Source organism: Cupressus sempervirens, chromosome 7 (assembly GCF_028749045.1).
Source record: "Cupressus sempervirens isolate cs-2001-9-10 chromosome 7, ASM2874904v1, whole genome shotgun sequence".
NCBI classification, from domain to species: domain Eukaryota; kingdom Viridiplantae; phylum Streptophyta; class Pinopsida; order Cupressales; family Cupressaceae; genus Cupressus; species Cupressus sempervirens.
The window spans coordinates 709,596,097-709,611,750 of NC_143124.1; positions in this window are offsets into that span (position 1 = coordinate 709,596,097).

A 15,654-nucleotide genomic window follows, 5' to 3' on the forward strand; every position below is an offset into this window, starting at 1 on the left:
TCAGCCCCCACTCTCATGAACCCAAATTTTGAGAAATATTTCATCCTCTACACTTTAGGTGGTGAGTCAAGTGTTTCTGCTGTCTTGAATCAGACAAATGACAAGAATGAGGAGCAGCCCATAGCCTTCTTTAGTGAAGGACTCAAGGAATATGAAGATAAGTATAGCTTTGTTGAGAAGCAAGCCCTTGCAGTCATTAGAGCCTTGAAGAAATTTAGACACCTCTTATCCCACGATAGGATCCATTTGTTGGTACCCCATGCGAGTGTAAAAGACTTCCTGTTAAGCAAGGACATCAGTGAAAAGAGAGCTGGATGGATCACTAGGGTAATGGAATATGATGTTGATATTCAGATTACCAAATTGGTAAGAGGGAGAGGATTATGCAAAGAAATGTTATCAGGTTAGGAGGAAAGAAATGTTAATGCCCCAAGGAGCTGGATGGATGACATGAGGAACTTTTTATCAGGGAATGGGTACCCTCAGGGATTGGATAGAGCTAAAAGAAGACAATATAGACTGCAATCCATTCCCTATGTTGTGATTGATGATATCCTATTCAGGAGGGATTTCAATGGGACCCTGTTGAGATGTATTGAAGAAGATCAGGTTGAGAGGATGATTAAAGAACTTCATGATGGCCCTGATGGTGGCCACTTCTCTGCAAGAACAACCGCCATGAAGATCATGAGGGCTGGATATTACTGGCCATCTCTGTTCCATGATTGTTATAGGTATGTGAGAAAATGTGAGAGATGTGCCTTTTTCTCAGGTAAACAAAGACTTGCAGCTCTTCCTCTTCACCCCATTCAGGTGGATCAACCCTTCACCCAGTGGGGGTTGGATTTCATAGGCCCCATTAATCCTCCATCTAGTGCAGGTCATAAATGGATCTTGGCTACTACCGATTATTTCACTAGGTGGACAGAGGCGGTTTCCTTGAAGGATGCTACAGAGCCATCAGTTGTTGAATTCCTTGATGGAATTGTATCTAGGTTTGGAGCTCCTTCCACTATCATCTCCGATAATGCCAAATCTTTTGTTGGAACCCAGATTTGTGCATGGGCAATGAGTCACAATATCTATTTGAGCACATCATCGAATTACTACCCGCAGGGCAATGGTTTAGCTAAATCTTCCAACAAAAATTTGATCAGAATCATAAGGAGAATGATAGAAGACAGTCAGAGGGTTTGGCATAAAAAATTAAGGACTGCTTTGTGGGCTGATAGGATAACACCCAACAGATCTATTGGGAATTCACCTTTTGTGCTGGTATATGGTAGGGAGGCCAGACTTCCAATCTCATTGGAATTCCCATCCTTGGAGTTGGCTCATCAGCTGGAGTTGGTTGAAAATAGTTCCATGTCAGTAAGAATGGCAGAGTTGATTGAACTGGAAGAAAAGAGAAACAGAGCTATGCAAACCCTGGAGATACACCAGCAGCAGATGAAGAAGAGTTTTGATAAGAAGGCAAGGGCCAAAATCTTCAGAGAGGGAGATTTAGTTCTCAAGTGGGACTTAGACAGAGCAAAACCAGGAAGGCACTCCAAATTTTATCCACTATGGAGTGGCCCTTATTTGATCTTCGATTGCAAACAGGCCAATACATTCCAGCTAAGCAGGCCAAATGGTGAAGTTCTGCCCATTCCAGTCAATGGGATCCATTTGAAGCCCTGTTTCTGAAGGATTGTGAATCCATGTACATAGTTAGCCTAGTTGCTTCCTGTTGTTCTTGTTTTACAATAAGTGCGCGTGCACATGGCTCACTTCTTGAGTCGCCAGTTCTCAAAGTTTTGAAAAGTCTCAAGTTGCTGAGGAGGTCCTTTTTTTTGTTTTCAAGTCGCAAGACAGAGCCAAAGTTCAACAATTCTTTAATGTTTTGATTTCCTCATTAAGGGTTAGGGTTTCTTGCAGCTCTCGGTTTCGTAACTTTTGGTCCCTCTTTTCTGACTCTATGGCCCAATGGATTATTCTCAGGCACTGGTCATGCATTGAGCAGGCTCATGCCCCCTGCGAGTCACCAGAAGTGTTACCTCTGGTTTTACTGCCAAGGATTTAGATTCAAACGCATGGCTTATTCAACGGTTAGTCTCAGACTTAGTGTTTAATATTACAACCTGCAAGTTTTTGGCCGTCAGATCTGAGCAGACTGACAGTTGGCACCATCATGCTATAAAGAAAATGCACGATATTTATGATAGCACGATGACGCCCTGAGGACACATTGCAGAGGTGGGTCCAGCGTTCGGCGGGTCGAAAAAGTTCCACGATGCCTTGTCTGCTATGTCGCTATCGCATATCAACCAGAAAATCTCCATAGCGACATAGCGCCTGGAGGAAATAGTCACGGCAACAAGTTTCAACGACCGACGTGATCAGGTGTTTCAGATGGCAAATCAGAAGGAACCACGTATAACCAGGCCAAAATTTCTATCAGCACGGCTCACACAGTCGGGGTCTATGATCTCCACCGTCGGATCAGCTTGGATCGACGGTAAGTGCCATCGCGCTATGGCAGAGATGCGTGAGGGTTATGATAGTGACATTGTGCCCTGATGCCACATGTTAGGTGTGGCCGTGTCATAGGGCGATGCCAGGTGTGTCGACATGGCAGGTGAAAGTACGAAGTGCGATGGTCCTCTCCACTGTCGGATTGGATTGCATCAACGGATGGCGCCATCTCGCTATGGCGAAGATGCACGGATTTTATTATGCCGACATAGCGACCATCTGCCACGTGTCAGTGGGATTAAGTCTCACCAATCGATGTCAGGATAACGAATCAGATGAAAACACGTGTAAATCTCAGAGCATGCTGTCTTGGGTTGCCAGCTGGTGTTTCGTCGGACCAAATAAAGAGATGCCACGTGTGCTGCGGACCCAGTAGTTCTTAGAAGGGATGATGAGTGAAGAACGATGGCACTTTGACCGTCAGATCAAGATAAATCAAGGGTGGGCGCCATCACGCTATGGGGAACAGCTTCGAATTTAACATCGGTGACTTGGCGCCCTTGCGCCATGTGTCCTGGCGGGGCCGCATTCCATGCCGCCAGATGCAGTTGGGTTAGGGTGACCAACAGACCAACGAGTTGATGCCATGTTTCAGTGGGCCTGGCGAATCACGAGAGAAGGAGGGTCGTGAGAGGTCAAGTTCTGCAGCCGTCAGATTGGAAAGAGATCAACGACAGGCGCTATCTCGCCATGGAGGAACTGCGTGGATTTTATGATGGCGAGTTAGCGCTTGGAGGACATGTGTCCTCGTGGGTCTGGATTTGGACGTGGTGGTTAATGCGCGGTTGCAGTTAGATGGTCGACAAGGTGGCGCGGTCAAGACAAAACCCTTGGGCGCTATGGCGCTATCGAGACCTTCGAAGATTTTTTCGATGGCGACATAGCGCCAAGTCGCACGGAAAGGGTGGTAGGAGCCCAGTCAAATGTAAAGAGACTGCCAGGGTGGCAAAGATCGAAGGTGTGATTGGCCTGCATGGCCCGTTGGCTCGTCGAGCCTGTTGATTGATCGATTCGATGGATGCACGAATCATGAATGACAAAAAATCAGGGTTTTTGCCACAAATCCGATGGTGTGATTAATTGCCACCAACTTGGAATGAATGCTAAGCACAGAATGATACTCCATCCATCCGGTCGATCGATCTACCATGTCAGAGAATGTTGTGGCGTTGTTTCTATCTTCTCCAGGCTCTTTCTCAGAAAGATATGAGATTTCTTGGTATGCAAGCCAGGATTCAATTAGATCTTCGATTGGATTCTCAAGATGGGAAGTTAATGCCAGTAGGTAAGAAGTGAGTGTGACACAAAAATCTTTAGTTATGCCTGATCTATAAAGGCAATTTTGTGATTTGTTCTCAAGGTCAACTCTTCCTGATTTTCTCTGCTACTACTTGCAGACTTGCAGTGTGGAATCCCTGTGTCTCTGAGCTACATAACATCCTGTGTCATTCTTTTCAGTGGTCAATGTGTATGTGCTTCATTTTGCCTCTCATTGATGCATTATTGAGATTAGTGGTCCACATACTGTATCTATCTTTGGCCCATTGAATAATATACAAGTGAAATCTTCTTTTCCTGGTGTCATTCAGTTGGTTTCCTGATATGTATGTGATTATTGATCGATATAAGTCTGGACGTGTATGACTTTTGGATGTTACCCTAGTTTTGTAGTGCATGTATGGGCAGGAATGAGTCTGAACACTCTGTTTTGGTGCATCACCGCCTTAGATTAGACTAGGTAGATTTGCTTTAGTGCTCTCTTTCTCCCTTTTTCTTCTGAGAATAGATAGGTGCACCCTGACAGTAAGAGGAAGCCGGCCTTCTCCGAAGACTCAACCTCGTAGTTCAAGTCCCACAGCTTGGAGGTTGTTTCCATGTTTCACTAGGTTGTCCTCGCGCATAGGCCTTGGACAAGGGTGCAAACCTAAGTGACAATAGTAATCTATCCTTTTGTCAATTCTGGCATAACTTGTGCTAATGTAGATTCTCTAATTTTTTTCTCCAAGTTTAAACAATAATGCCACTTTTGTTCAACAATGTCATATAGACCAAGTTTTGGTAGAGTATTGTCAAACTCAAGTGGAGTATTCTTGAATTTTAAAATCATTGCATATATTGATTCTTCAACTAAAGTCTTTTCTTCTTTTTCAAGTTTTTCAAAATCAATATTTTTCAAACTAGACAAATTTGCATTATTTCTGACATTCTCATATATATTTTCAAGATTAGATTGAGGTGTATGACTTACCACTTTAAATTGGTTTATATCCTTAGATTTTGTTCTCTCATCATCAGTATCTGGTTGTGCAATGTATTTCCTTCTTTGTTTCTTCTGCTCCTAACCTCCTTGTTTTGTAGCCTTGGCATTTTCTTTGGCTTTCTCCTTGGCCTTTTGTGTGGTGGCCCATGTGCTTTCTCTAGTTGTTGGTGCTATTGGCTTAGCAATTTTCTTTGCCTTTGTCTTTGTCATAGGTTGTGCCTTAGCCTTTCTCTTCTTAGGCTCAACATGTACTAGTGTTTCCTCTACTTCCTCCTCCTTAGAACCCTCTTCTTCTTCTTTATCCTCACCCATGCCTTATGTTAATGCAAGAGGTTCTTTAGTTTTATCTTGTTCTTCCTCTTCGTCCTCTTCATCTCCTTCTTTTTCTTCAGAATCTTCACCAAATTTGACCTTTAATTTCATCACCAAGTTGTCTTTCTTCTTCAGTGTGGAGGCTGTCTTACATTCCATTTCTACTTTAGACTTCATCACATCATAATTTCCAAATATTTTGGCTATTTTATCAACTTCTTCAGCATGAAGTGCAGTGATGGTAGCCGAGGCTTCATCAACATTAATCTCATATCCTAAGGGTCTTAGCCATTACCTGAGGTATGGCAACCTGCACATATGTATAATTAATATCAACAAGAAAGCATATGTCATTGTAATACTATTCAACCAATGAAATAGGTATTCTCATCCTTTGCTTCATGGACTTCTTGAAGTCTTCAAAATAACTTGTCATGATAGTTTCAAAGTTTTCACCCATTTGCTCAATGTATTCCTTGATTTGCATAGCTATTGACCTATTCATCTTCCAACTCACCTTGCCAAAAGATGGAAATCTATTCTATACATAGAAAAATATGCAAATTAGGATTGATCCAAATTTTCACTGTGCACTCTTGTTTTTTCTAATGGCACCTAGGTTCTCCATTATTTGTTGCAATTGAAGTTTAGCTAGATCATAGGTATGATCCCTCTGCAATACAGGGTACAATGTTTAATCTGCTTGATTGATAAAACTTATGAGAAATTACCCTTATGGAAAAGTCCAATAGAGGATCTGTGATGGTATCAATTGTCATTCCATTTTTGTTCCATTTGGCTCCTATGTTTTTCTCTATAACCTCTTTTGAGTCACTTCACAGAGTCTTTGGCCAATCTAGGGTTGGAAAACCAGTCACCCTATGAATTATTCTCTTTGAAATTTTAATTGGTCCATCTTCTAACCATAATGATCCATCATGTGTTCTAATTAATACAATCTTTATCTATTCTATTTTGAACAATGTGGGGAAATCTAGGGCATGGGTCAAACCCTTCCTTTCTACAATTTTGAACTCTTCTTTTAAGATGCCATTTTCACACAATCTGTCCTATGCTTGCCTTATCTCCATATCTCACCAATTCCACCTATCTTGCAATTATAACATTTTCTAACATCCTAAACCATAATAACTTTAAGGGGAATCATGGATAGCGTGCTTGATCGGTCTTGTTTATAAGAAACATCTGGAATTGCTCTAAAATTTGGTTGCTTCACTTCATTGCTAACTAATTGAACATTTAAAACTTCTTGTCGATCTACATTCCTTGAGGTGGATGCCATTTGGAAAACTAGGGTTTATACAAATTTCAAACTGCATAGCTTGGCTTGTGAATAAATACCTTTGAGTTTTGAAGAATGTGAGTAAGATCATTGTTGTGATCTTTGTAGTCACTTTAAACAAACTTCTGAATCACCTTCTACACCGCTTGCTCTCACTTCAAGCTTGAAATGATGAAGAACCAGGCAAAAATGACCATATACCCTACAAAAACCTTGTAATTAATGCTTAGTGCTTGTACAGCTGTAAACTCGACATCAACATGATTTCTATTTCACTCAACATCTAATGATATGACCATCACTCAACAGCTACTAGAGGCTCAGCGTCAACTAACTTAGTTTTAAAACTCAACACTAACTAGTGTTTCACCTTGGCATACACAGAGAACTTTTCATGCTCGGCAACAACATAAAGTCTTTGAAGATTTAACTTGAATTTTCACAACACCATGCATCTTTATTCATGCTGATCCATACTTTTTAATGCTATCTTGTTTTGGAACTAATGTATGATATAATACTTTAAGTATCAATCCCACATATCTGTTGTTTTCTTAGTTTTATGAGGTGTGACCACTTGACCCATTGGGTGAAGTGATCCCTTCTCCACTTGATGTACTACAATCACCTTTCTTTTTCCATGTATTATTCATCTCATTCTTGATGTGTTCAACATTTGCTTGCCTTTGCCTTTATCAAGTTCACAACTTGGTGCCTTGGACCTAGTTGGACAATGATTACTGATGTGACCAGTCTTCAAATAGTTGAAACATGTAGTTTGACTCAACCACCTCTTGTAATTACCACTAAAGTGAGTCCTAATGCAGTTTTCAGGTACGTGTCCATATTCCTGACAATAGTGATAGCTATATCTTGTACTATAATCCAAGTAATAAGAATTTCTATAGCTTCTTACCTTTGTTGGCTTTCTTGAAGACTATGTGGAATTGGATCTACATTCAAAGGCTCTATGTCCATACTTCTGATAGTTGTAGCAATATCTTTCAAATTTTGGTGCATGCATGGTTCTAGGTTTGCATTCATGTGCTTGATGACCTTGTTTATTGCACTTATGATAGTGGACCATGTTCTTAGGCTTAGCATTCTAATTTTTATTCTTGCTCCTACACACATTAGTGGTATGCCCTTTCTTTCCACAATTATGACAAGTAGGTTTGAAACTCTTACCTTTGTTGTTCCTTTCCTTAGCAGCTTTGAATGATTCTCCTTCTTCAGTGCTTGTGTAACCAAATCCTGATGTATCTCTATTAGATTTAGGAGATTTTAGTAATTTCTCAAAGTAATTGATGGCTTCATTTGGCTTGTTGAATCTTTCAACAAATTCCTTTTCTCTTTTTAGGTCATTCTGCAGTTGTTCATTCTGCAACTTCAATGTAGTTATCTCAATGTCCTTGACATTCAACTCATGATGAGCATTCATCATTTGGCTCAAGGTATCCAATTACATGTTTGAGATCCTGGATATCTCTATTGACTTTTCTTCAAATCTATTTGCCAAAATTATTTTGTCTTCTTCAATCATGGCCTTGTCTTCTATAGCTTTCTTCTTTTGTTTAGTCACCTCACATAGCAATATAGCTTGTGATTCTTGCTCCAAATTGAGATTTCTGATTTCTTCAACTTGTGCTCTATTCTTCTCCATTAGATCTGCAATTGTTGCTTCAAATTCATTGGAGTTATCATTTGCAAATAGCTTTATGGTGTCAATCTCTTTGTATTATGTGTCATTTTTTGCTATGGCAATCTCTTTCCTTCTTTTCAAGGAACTCTTCAAAGCATCTCTAGCTTCATTCAGTTGATGTAGTATGAGATGTATTTCAATCTCCTAGTTCTCAATAGTTTTTCCCAATTTGTAGATTTCCATTTCAAGTTATATACTCTAAGTTGTAAATCTTCTTCTTTTGAGAACTTAGTTCTGACACCAATTGTTGGAATTACAAGTGGGAAATGTAAGCTTTTGGGGGGGGAGTTAAAACATGAACCCATAAATTTTTTCACCTTACGTCCACCTTATGCATTCAATAGATAAATTGAAATAACATGAAAAGTAAATGCATTTAAAACATGTAAGCAATTAAACACACACACTTTGACACTAGATATGATTACCCAAAAACCCTCCAAATGAGAAGGTAAAACTGGGGTGGGGATGACACCCACAAATCTTCACTACTATAGTTGTAAAGTATAGCCAATTAAGGTTACAATGGTTTGACCATGAAACATGATCTACCCTATAAAAGGCCTGCCCTGTTAAAGGCTTACAAAGACTATTAAGTCGCACCTTGTTAGAGGATTTCAACACCCTGTTAGAAGTGTTCCTAGTTGAAGGACTTTTGAACACTCACTTGGAATGTCACCCTATTAAGGGATTTGATAAGGCCTATTAGGACCACTCTGCTTAGGAGATTTAATTGAAATCACTTGTCAAAATGTCTCAGCATAGATCTTGTGATTGGCTCTAGATTGCCTGATTAAAGATCAAATCTACACAATATCCTTCTTGATACTTTATGATCATATATATCAATGTTGTATCTTTATCTATCCTTTGTTCTCTTCTAACTGATTCTGCAATTCACTCTCACTGCTAAGTCACCTTGAATGCTCTACAAACTATCTTGTTCACACCTTCAATGAATGACCCCTTGTTACCTTTTTGTAACTTGATCTCTCTCACTAAAACCTTTAGGGCTTCATCTTCCTTATAAAGACTTTTATGGCTTAGGGTTAGTTATGAATCTATGGCTAAGATTCATTCTTTTTGCCACTTAATCCTTCCTATTTTCTAATTGGCTACATGCAAATACATAGGGATTATGCAAATAGATTAGTCCTTATCTGCAAAGAATCAAAATCTAACCTTAGGTCATCTTGAAAATGGTTTACATAGTTGTTTGTGCAATCACAAACAAATATGTCCAATCTGTGTTACTTGGCACTTGAAGTTACTGATGCTCGACACGTACTATATTTCTATTTCTGACTCAGTACCTGAACTACTTAGCATCTACTATTCACTCGGCACTTGAATCACTCAGAATGGTCTATCTACTTGGCACTTGAGTGACTCAACACACGAGTGACTTGACACTCATTGCAACTCAACACAATCTTGTATTTACATATTATACTTAGCATGCATTACTAGTTTGGCATAAACTAAGTAAATGTCTTAAGTGTGTTGACACTCAATTGTCAAAACCAATTTGAGATCAAGAAAAAGTTGTAATAATATATTTTGTCAAGTGTGTGAAAGTTTGAAGGCTGAATGGATAGTATTTTGAGAATTGCAAAGATATAAAGGAAAGTTTGTAAGTGCATAGTAAAGTGTGTGTGTGTGTATTATGTGTGAACTATATGATATGCAAATTATAATGTATGATCATAGGATTGCAAGTTTTGTGAAGAGCAGTGAAAGTTATATCAGATATTGAAGATATTGACAACAAGCAAGAGGTTTTTGTATCAATCTTTTATATCAAGGAATTAAATTATATATTGCATGTTTGGGAAGTGGGCTCTTCTTGCATACATTTTGTACTAGTACATAACAACTCCTAATAGGTTTGAGATTTCTAACAAGGCCTAAGTCCTCTAACAAGGACTAAGACACTATATGCATGTAATAGACTCCTAACAATGTTAATATATTTAACCAAATACTTTTGATTAGTGGATTATTTTGTGGGTACCATCTCCACTAGGGTTTTCCCTTGGCCAAGGTTTCCCTAATTAATAGAATATGGTGGTATGAGTTCTCTTATTCTATGGTTATGTTTACTGTTCAACATAATTAGTTTCCTTTCATATGCAAGTTATAAGGCAATTGATGATTTTCAATTTTGGGCTAAAGTTTGTAGAATACTAATTCAACCCCCCTACTCTCAGTATTCCCTATTTCTAAAAATTGGTATTAGAGATTTATTACTCAGAAAAAGGCTTAACAACTTGAGTAAGGTCCCTATGGATATGGAACAATTATAGAAGAATCTAGAAGAAACTTTGACATTCTCAATGAAGAAAGAGATAACCTAAAGGAAAGATATGAAGATGCAAGCAACTACATTGGTAAGCAGAAAGACAACAATGATCATCTTGAATCCAAAAAGGAACCTAAAAATCAAATTAAGAATACTGATGAAGTTTCAGGATTGAAGAAAGAAATTGACATCCTGAAACATGAATTGAAGATCATTGAACTGAAGTTAATTTTAAAGAAAGATGATAGAAAAATTGAGTTAGATCTGAAATTTGAGAATACAGATCTAAGATCCCATCTTACAAAAGTTAAATCCAAAATTAAATCCACCAAGTTAGAATATTCAGAACTTGAGAAGTGCAACACTATTTTGAAAGGAGAGTTAACCCAAACTAAGCAACAATTAGAGAAGTTATATTCTAGTAGTGATAAAATTGATGAAAAATTATATTTTTAGACACCTTCCTATGATAAGACTAGTCTTGGACATTTTATTGGAGAAAAGTTAGCCAAGAAATATGAATCTAGAAAGTAGATTAGTCCTAAAATTCATCATCCTACACAAGAGAAAGAAGAACTAAACAAAGTTGAGGCAAATAAAACTTATAATTCACCTAAGGAGATCAAACAAGTTTATCAACCTAGACAAATTGATGAACCTAAGAAACTTGAGAAGACTTAAACACCCAAGGAAGTAACATATAATTTAAAGGTAGATTTTTTGCATGTAATGAAATTGGTCATATGAAAAGGGAATGCACATGTAAGCCATTTAAACATGTTACTGATTTTTATTACTATAATTGTCATGGTTTTGGTCATAGAGCAATTGATTGTAAGAAATCTAAATTTGATAATAATAGTAGCAATAGTAGAATTTTTAGAGGTACTAAACCTGTATGAGAAAGAAGAAGATCCAATGAAGGAACTAATGGAGCAAGGAATAACATTGTGTGTTACAAATGCAACAACTTTAGACACATTTCCATAAATTGTAGAGCACTTGTTAACTAGTCTAGACATATTTACAGAAATAATGTACCAATATGTCAGCTATGCAATAACTTTGGTCATATATAAAGATTTTTTAGAATGGATATGAGGAACATCAACAGGAATCCAAACTTTAGAAGAAATACAAACAAGAATGTGAGAAGAAGAGATAACATCAATGGTAGTAAGAAAGAAAGCTTAAAGAAACATGTAGAGGAATTCAAAGAGGTATTTGTCAAAGACAAAGATCCATCCAATTCACATTTAGTATTGGAAGAACAATCATTCGAAGCATCTAAAGGAAGATTGAAGTGAACAATTGTATTTGATTCATCTTACTTGAATTAAGTACTTTAGATAAGAGATTGAGCATCATAAAGGTAATGATGATGATAGAAAGTGAGTTAAGGTTTATGTAGTTAGTATGAGGTATTTCATGATGAGTCGAAGCTATGGTTAAGAGCACATATGATTTGGAGATCAAATGTGTGTGTGCAAAATAAAACAAGACTACTAATAGTCAGAAACAACTTTTTATGAACTATGTACTTGCACAATTAATGCAAAAATAGATTTGGTGAAATTTAAAGGATGTGAACGAGATCTTGTGCACCATTTGAGAATGTGACGAGTTAAGGGGTTAATTGAGTGAAAATCCAAGGCAATATAAGAAACATTGAAGCAAAATATTGGAAACCCTACATTCCACAAAATTAAGGTATTTATCAAATTTTGAGAGTTCATCTATGAAATTGAAATTAGAATTTGTGATAAATCATGGATATGAGTTTTATTCATAATGTTGAGCATGAGGTTAAACTAACAATGAAGATAAACCCCATTTAAACTTTAGAGGAAGACCCTTTTTATTATTGTAGATAGAGTATTTTACTTGGAGAATGTAGGAAGTTATCGTAGGAGAAAATTTTAAATAGTAGGTTAGGATAACACATGAAAGGAATTTTATCACATTTACATCTAGGACATGAGATTTAAGAGTGGTTATGAATACCTAAAACAAAATGAAATGATCAAGTATTATTTTCATGTGACTTTGACAATGAGGATTGGGAAAAGATCATACTAAGCAAGATTCATAATGGAAAATTTTGGTTAGGATATAATGTAGTAGAAATATCAGCTAACCTAATTCATGAGGTGACTAGTCTATGCAATGAATGATCAATCCCGGTAAATTAAAAGAATGTTAAGAAACTAGTGCTAGCAAGTCTAAGTATAATAGGAGAAGTATTGTAATAAGCAAGATAAAATGACATAATGTAAGATTCATATGCATAATTATGTCATCAAAGATATGTGCTAGCTCTAGAGAGGATGTCATTGCAGTAGGATTCATTCATGTCATCTACAAAATGTATGTAGAAAGAGTAAAAGTCAATATGTGTGAAATCCTAAGAGCACAATTAGTAGAGAACTTCAAAAGGGTAAAGAGAGTAAAAAAAAATCAATTCATATTTAGATCACTAATTATCTATATGTTTCTCCATTTGAATTAGAGATTTCCATTCCTATCTATGACTGAACTAATTAGTAGTGATAAGTGCACAATTGAGAAGATAACCAATATGTATATAAGACATCCAATGGATAAGATTAATAGTAGTGCATGTCTTATTATAAAATAATTCCAAGCAGAGATTAGAAAAAGATACATAATCCCACCTTCACTTGTGAAGATATTCAAAGATGATATATGTTTTATGGTTGATACAAATTTCACCTGCATAGTGTGTGCTATAATGTTGACACATTCTATGAATCATTATATCCGAGATTTCTCAAGAATGAGGTCTCAAATGGAAAATCATAGCTCTCTATTTATGGAGTGAAATAGTTTATAATGGAGGCCCTTAGTTTAGATCTAGTTTGTGCCCATGCAAGTACATCATAAAATGAGAGATCAAAGAGGAAAAGCAAGAGTTATAGTCTCCATGATCATCAAATATGTATGCAAATAAAAATGGAAGCTATTATATATGATAAAAATGCATGAAAAAAAACTAATCTATGAAAGGAAATACAAATGCAAGATTATTCTATGAAAGGAAATATAAATCTAATCTAACATGCAAGTGCAAGAGTAATCTAAATAGATTGCCATGGATGCACGAGAAAAGAAGACAAGAAAAGTGAAGTTGCAATGTCCAAGCTCAAGTGCTCAAGCTCTCCTCCAAAATCTCTCTCCAAACCTAAAACATAACAACAAAATCTTGATCTATTAAAAAAAATTAGGAGAGGGCTCCTTATAAAGGAAAGTGTGGAGAGGAATACATCCTCAAGAGCAATGTGGGATAATCCCTTAAAAGGCAAGTAAGAGGAAAAATCCCAGCACTTAGAGATATGTGCAAAAAAAAGAATCCTTATAAGATTTTATTTGATTTATTTGATTTTTCATCAAAAAGAGAGTTTTAAATGAGGATTTATTTACTTAATTAAAAGAGAGATTTTCTTTTAATTAAATAATATAAGATTATTTAATTGTAAGAGAGATTTTAAGTAAATAAGATAAAATTATTTAATTTTTTTGATTGGTAAATGACCAAAGCCTTTGATTATATTAATTTAATAAAAATACATCAAAATATCTCCATTCAAATGGGCACTGGTAGGAATGAAGAAGAAATCCTCCAGTCTCGCCTGAGACCGTGGTCCTTTATTAGTCCATTATTAAAAGGGGCATACCCCAGTTACCAATTTTCAACTTTTGTTTTTAAATACAAAATAAATGACTATATTCTTTCTTTGAATTTTTTAAGTTCCAATGATCTCTATAATGATCAGTTATACTATTCAATATCTAAGATGAGAGTGATCAAATCAATGAGAACTTTATATACTTTGTAAATACCTCTTCTTTTGCTATTTTGGATGAATTGGTTACACCTTGCTAACCTGTTAATCAATGATACAACTAAAAATGATCTTTAGTACTGTTAGTTAAAAACATCGATTTAGATATCCTTGAATTCCTAGCTAGAAATCACTATGTTTCTTTCATTTAACATTATGGATAAGATTACTGAAATTAGTCATAAATTTTGTGAATGATCTCACTCCAACTCTAACATAATATCCACCTATATTACATACTTGAGCCTAACAATCTTTAGACTAGTTTAAAATCTTTGTCAATTATTCTGAATCCCTCTTAAAATAGTTTTTATTTGGATGCCTTATACTTAAATCTAAGATTGACTAAAACTTTGGCTTCATTCTGATGATCAATAATTCCCAAATAGAGAATTGGAACCCTGCTTTTACATGTCAATTTAATGCCATCTCAATTAACATATTATGAATGTGTTCACTTTAGAATTGAGTCTATAATTTCCTATACTTAATAGAGTGTGCTTAAGTTAGATTCTGATTCCCAATTTATCCCTTCTTAAGTGGTTTAAATCAATAGAAACTGCACAATGTTGATCCCAAGATTAGTATAGATCATGGTAGTCTCTCATATTCTGGTATCAATTAATCTATTGCATCTAAACAATTAACCCAAAGAAAGAAGGACTCTATTTTATTCAACTAATTCACAATGCATATAAATCATCCTTAATAGTTTCAACCATGAAAAATCATAAACCATTTGAAGGAGGCAAAAAACAAGAAATAAGCCTAGCAAATTGATAGAGATAATAACATTTATATGTATTTATATAGTCAAGTATTTACAAACAGAGCTCTCCATCGAAGGAAGAGACCGAGCTTGCTACCAAGCTTGTAGATTGGTTTATGAAATTGGTACCAAAATTCTAATATTTATTCATACATTCATAAAATGACCTATATGCGGATCCTAAAATCATCTTACATATATTGAAAAGACTTAAACTAGGTTATCACAAACTATAATTCTATTCCAAAATTAGATAATCATAGGTTACATTCATAATAATTACCCAGGGCAAACATAACCTAAGAACATTAGAGACCATCAGAAAGAAGGAAAAGGAAAGATTCAACACACAACCAAAACCCACAAAGCTAAGAAGGAGGAGACAAAGAGCCTAAATTGGTACTAACCAAAATAGATATAAGCCAAAGAAAAGACTTAAGTAACAAAAGGGAAAACATCCAACTAGCATCTGATGTTAGCAAAATTTGATATCCAAATAGAACTAGCATGCATGAGACACCAATATAACAACAATCTCCTATTTTCAGTACACAATGATGATTTCTGTGATGTCCTTGGGGTTCTTGATTTGAAAGTTTGGTAGGAATTTGAAGGCTCTTTTCTTCCTA